Source organism: Myotis daubentonii, chromosome X (assembly GCF_963259705.1).
Source record: "Myotis daubentonii chromosome X, mMyoDau2.1, whole genome shotgun sequence".
Lineage (NCBI taxonomy): Eukaryota > Metazoa > Chordata > Mammalia > Chiroptera > Vespertilionidae > Myotis > Myotis daubentonii.
In genome coordinates this window covers 26,380,307-26,386,411 of record NC_081861.1, presented here as the reverse complement: position 1 = coordinate 26,386,411, position 6,105 = coordinate 26,380,307, and positions in this window count along the sequence as shown.

Here is a 6,105-nt window from a genome sequence, read left to right as displayed (position 1 = left end):
GGGCGTGCGGGAGGCAGCCGATCGATCGATCGATCGATCGATCGATCCATGACGAGCTCTCACATTGATCTCTCTTTATCCCCCTCCCTTCCTCCCTCTAAACATTAATAAAGGTGTTTTTAAAATAAAATAACAAAGTTGGACGCCTGTGGCGAGCACCCAGACGCAGTGCTCTCGCAGCGAAGACGCCTCGCTTCCAAGAGGGCGCCCCCGGCCCCGCTGGTTGGGGCAGTTTCAGGACTTGCCGCCCTAGTACCACATGGGCTTCTGGGTGCGAAGGAAGCGCGCTCCTTCCATTTTGTCTCTGATCGCTCCTTCCATTTTGTCTCTGATCGGCAGGAAGGGGGCCTGGTGCCCCACTTCCCAATCCGGGTTAAGCTGGGAGGGGAGGGGTGTCCGCCACTGTCTCCCCATCCCCGCGCCTGCCCCGGAAGGGACCTGAGCCCGGTGCCTCCGACCCCGGTGCCTCCGACCCCCCGTCGCGCTCCAGTTTAGGTCTGGGGCCTGGGCCTGCCCGGCTGCCATTTTCTCTTTGGTGGGCCGCAAGGGGTCTGGTGCTCGCCTATCCTTCCCGAACGGCTCCTGGGTGTGGTCTGGGGGTGGGGGGGGGGGTGCCCGTATCTACCCCGCCGCCCCCCCCCACCCCCGTCCGCAAAGGAATGGTAACTCGGCCTCGCCGCCCGCCCTCCTTCCCATCCGGCTGCCAGTTGGGGTGGGGAGGGGTTGCCCGCCGCAGTGGCCAATCCCCCGCCCAGGAAGCGATGGCGCCCCCTTCAAATCCTTCTTCTGTTTGGGGTCGGGGGTGGGGGTGGGCGTGGGCCCGCCGCTGTACCCACACTCCCGACCATGAACGGACCGGAGCTCAGTGTCCCGGACGCGCCCCCCATCATTTCCAGCTCCCATTAAGAGTCCTGGTCGTGTGCTGCCCCTCTTCCCCCGCCCCCCGCCGTGAACAGACCGGAGACCCGTGCCCCGGACCCCAACCCCTTCATTTCCAGCTCCCGTTTAGGGTCCGGGACGTGTCGCCGTCTCTTTCTACTCCCCCCGCCGTGAACGGACTGGAACCCCGTGCCCCGGACCCCCTCCCTCATTTCCAGCTCCCGTTTATGGTCCGGGGCGTGTGCCGTCCCTCTTCCCCCGGCCCCCGCTGTGAACAGACCGGAGCCCCGTGCCCAGACCCCCCCCTTCATTTCCAGCCCCCGTTTGGGGTCCGGGACATGTGCCGCGTCTCTTTCCACACCCCCCGCCCGCGAAGGGACGGTAATTCGGCATGGCCGCCACCCTCCTTCACGTCCTGCTCCCGGTTGGGGGTGGGGTGCCCCCCACTGTCGCCACACGCCCCCGACTGTGAAAGGGACCAAAGCCCATTTGCTCGCAGCCCGCCCCCGCCGTTCCTGGCCTTCGGTGGAGGGACCGCACCGGCACCGGGCGCCTCCGCGCCTTCCATCCCCGCGCCCGTGTTGGGACGGGACGCGCCCCCACTTACATTCCCACGCGCGGTGAGGAGCAGCCGCCCGCGCCGCGCCCGCTCCCAGGCCCGGGGCCAGGACGGTGCCCCCGGCGAGCCGTCGGAAGGAGCGTCCGGAGCCCGCTCCGCGCGCCCACCGGAGGCCCCCTCCCCCCACCGCCGTCCCTAGGGACTCACTTCCTGACCGCGCGCTCGCGGGGCTGGTCCTGGGGCTGCGGTCCCGGGCCCTAGGCGTCCATCAGCCTAGGCTCCGCCGGGCCGACTGCGTGCCACCCGCGGGCAGACCCGCGTTCTCCTCCGAGTGGCTCGGGGGGCGGGGCCAACAGGGTCTTAGAGCTGCGAGTGGCGGGCGGGCCCGGGGCGACAGGAGCGGTGGGGGTGGGAACTCCTGGGTTTCCGGAGGCCCCGGCTGTGCCCTCGGGGGCAGGAGATTCCTGGAGAGCGGGTTCAGAACGCAGGCTTCGGCCCTGGCCGGTTTCGCTCAGTCGATAGAGCGTCGGCCCGAGTACCGAAGGGTCCCGGGTTCGATTCCATTCCGGTCAAGGGCACAGGCCTCAGTTGCAGGCTCGACCCCCACCCAGTAGGGGGCGGGCCGGAGGCAGCCAATCAGTGGTTCTCTCTCATCACTGATGTTTCTGTCTCTCTCTCCCTCTCCCTTCCTCTCTGAAATCAATAAAAATATTTAAGAACAAACGAACAAACTCAGATTTCTCACCTGCACCCCCAAACCCTGAGCTCCTGACACTCGCATTAAGAGCATTTTAATAAGTGTTCCTGCGATTTGACTCGCCCGTTGTTGCTCTAAAATTTGCGTTTTGACCCTTTTGGAGTTTATGAAACACGAGAGCCCTCAAACTTGAAAGAAATAATGAACCAGGTAGAATTATTAAATTATTAGAATTATTAAATTATTAGATGTTTAAATGTCTCTAAAAATGTAGGGACCACGTGAATCAGCAATTTCACTCCCTAGTACATATATATCCAAGACAGCTCAAAGTATGTCCACGCAAGCAAGCGTCCACAAATACGCATGTCAACTTTATTAATAAGAGCCAACCAGAGCCTTACTTGGTTTGGCTCAGAGGTTAGAGCGTCAACCCGAGAAATGAAGGTTCTTGGTTTGATCCGGGTCAAGGGCACATACCTCCACTACAGGCAGGATTCCTGGTAGCCAGTGGCAGGCAGCCAATCAATGTGTCTCTCTCATATCAATGTTTCTCTCTTTCTGTCTCTCCCCACCCCCACCCCCCAACTCTCTCTCTAAAAAGAAAATCAAGGGCAAGGATTAACACACACACACACACACACACACACACACACACACCAGAGGAAACAACACGAATGTCCATCCATTGATTATTGGATAAACAAAGTGATATATCTATGCAATGGGGGAGTATTAGCCACGTAAGAGAATGAAGTAGTGATGCCTTCTACCACATGTATTTTGAAAACAGTGTGCTAAGTGAAAGAAGCCAGTCACAAAGTACTGTACATCGTAGGACTCCATGTGTAGGAAATGTACGAAATAAGCAAACCCATAGAGCCAAACCTGAGATTTGTGGTTGCCAGGGCTCGTGGTGTTGGGGATGATAGTGATGATTGCTGATGGGTGTCTGTTTTCTTCTGGAATAGGTAGTGATGTTACATGGTTGCAGAGCTTTATGAATATACTAATATCACAAAATTTTACATTTTAGAGAGTGATATTTATAGTATGCTGATTTTGTCTCAATGAATAAATTAAATCGCCTGGAGATTAGTTGGTCCTCTTTCTAAAAGTACCTCTGCTATTTCAACATATCTTTTTCTAAATATGTTTAATTTTATTTTTTCTAAATATAGCTGTATACAATCTTATATTGGTTTTATTAGTTTCAGGTGTACAATATAGGAGTCAACATATTTATACCTTACAATGTCATCACCACACTAATTCTAGTAATCATCTGTCACTGTGTACACTAATCAAAATATTATAGACTATATTCCCTTACCTCTTTCCCCCTTTCCCCATACCTCCTCGCTTCTAGTTACCATTCTTTTGGTCTGTTTTTCTATGAGGCTATTTTTGTTTTATTTTCTTTGCTTGTTTTAGTTTTTTAGATTCCACATGTAAGTGGAACCATAGGTATTTGTCTTTGCCTGCCAGGATTATTTCACTTAACATAGTGCCCTCCAAGTCTGTCTGTGTTGTTGCAAATGGCAAGATTTCATTCTTTTTTATTGCTGCATAATATTCCTGTGTGTGTGTGTGTGTGTGTGTGTGTGTGTGTGTGTGTGGGCACACGTGCATTTTCTTTATCCATTCATCTGTTGATGGATACCTAGTCTGCTTCCATAAGTTGGCTGTTGCAAATAATGCTGCAATGAACATAAAACTATATATATCTTTTTGAATTAGGTCTTTTTCTCTTTTTTGTCATTCAGAAAATCTTTTATTGAAAGATTATACGGGACAAAGATGCTTCTTCATAAGCTTCAAAATTCTTTCCAAAATTGTTCTGAGAGATAGTAGAAGTAAGGTTTGAGGATTACACTTATTGGTTTTGAATGTAAAGTACTTATCCTAGATAAAAAGCTGTTATTTCATGGATTCATTATTAACTAATAATGAGTTATTTTTATTTGATTATTTATTATTAATCATTATTGCACTTGTTTTTAAAGAACATTTATTTTTAATTATTATTTATTTTATTTTTTACATTTAAAATACTTTAATTTACCCTCGCTGGCATGGCTCAGTCATTGAAATAAAAATAAATAAATTTAATTTATAGTTGATATACAATATTATATTAGTTTCACGTACATAGCATAAGACAGTCATAATCTATTATTACAATTTTATTTCTTCTCTTTCTGTAGTAACAGGAGAGCTTTCTTTTTTAGAAATTTAATTTTCAAGTATAGTTGACATTCAATATTATTTTGTATTAGTTTCAGTTGTACAGCATAGTGGTTAGACAATCTTATCCTTTATAAAGTGACCCCCCTCATTTATTTCAAGTACCCACCTGGCACCATACATACTTATTATAATATTATTAACTATATTCCCTGTGTTGTACTTCACGTCCCCATGACTATTTTGTAACTACCAATTTGTATTTCTTGATCCCATCACTTTTTTCACTCACCTCTCTAACCCCCCTTCCCTCTGGTAACCATCAGTCTGTTCTCTGTGTCTGTAAGTCTGTTTCTTTTTTTTTAGTACATTTTCATTTATTTCAGAGAGGAAGGAGAGGGCGAGAGAGACATAAACATCAATGATAAGAGAGAACCATCAATCCACTGCCTCCTGCATCTTTCTTTTCTTTGGATAAATAACAAGAGGTGGAATTGCTGGGTTGTAAGGTATATCTATTTTTAGATTTTTTGAGAAATCTCCATACTTTTTTCCATAGAGGCTACACTACCAACAGTGCACCAGGGTTTCCATTGCTTCATATTGTTGCCAAGATACGTTATTTGATGGCTTTTTGATAATAGCCATTCTCACTAGTATGGGTGGTATCTCATTGTGGTTTGATTTGTGTTTTCTTAGTGATTAGTTGTGCTGAGCATCTATAATAATAAAAGCCTAAGTGACCATCACAACCAAACAGGCTGCATGGGGCAACCAGGCCCACAGGGGGGTTTGTGAGGGACGACCAAACGACTGAGCAGCAGGCTGCGTGGAGTGACCAGGCTGGCAGAGGGGTTAGTGAGAGGCGACCAAACAACTGAGCAGCAGGCTGTGTGGGGTGACCAAGCGGGGGGGGGGGCAGTTGGGGGTGTCCAGGCCAGTAGGGGGAGCAGTTAGGAGTGATCAGGCAGGCAGGCTGGTGAGCAGTTAGGAGGCAGTGGTCCTGGATTGTGAGAGGGTGCAGGCTGGGCTGAGGCCCCCCCACCCCTGCACAAATTTCGTGCACCGGGCCTCTAGTCTTTTTATATGCTTGTTGACCACTTGTATGTCTTCTCTGAAGGTATGTCTTTCCATGTCCTCTGCCCATTTTTTATTATTGAATTGCATTAGTTACTTATATATTTTGAATATCAACCCCTTATCAGATATATCATTTGTGAATATATTCTCCCATTCAGTATGTTGTTTTCTTTTGTTGAAGGTTTCTTTCCCAGTACAGAAGCCTCTTACTTTGATGAAGTCCCATTTGTTTATTTTTGCTTACATTTCCCTTACTCGAGGGAACTTACCAAAAAAGATATTACTCAGACTGATGTCAAATGTTTACTTCCTGTGTTTTCTTCTAGGAGTATTATGATTTTGGGCTTTACATTTAAGTCTTTAACCCATTTTTAGTTCATTTTTGTATATAGTGTAATAGGTTAGGCCAGTTTCTTTCTTTCTTTTCTTTCTTTCTTTCTCCTTTTTTTTTTTTTTTGCATGTATCTGTCCTTTCCCCCCAACACTACCTGTGGAAGAGTCTATTTTTCATCCAGTGTATATTTTTACCTACTTTGTCATAGATTAGTTGACCATGTAGGTGTTGGTTTATTTCTGGGCTCTCTATTCTGTTTCATTGATCTGTGTGTTTGTTTTTGTGCCAGTACCATGAAGTTTTGATTATTATAGCTTTGTAGTATAGTTTGATATCAGGGAGTGTGATACTATCAACTTTGTTCTTCTT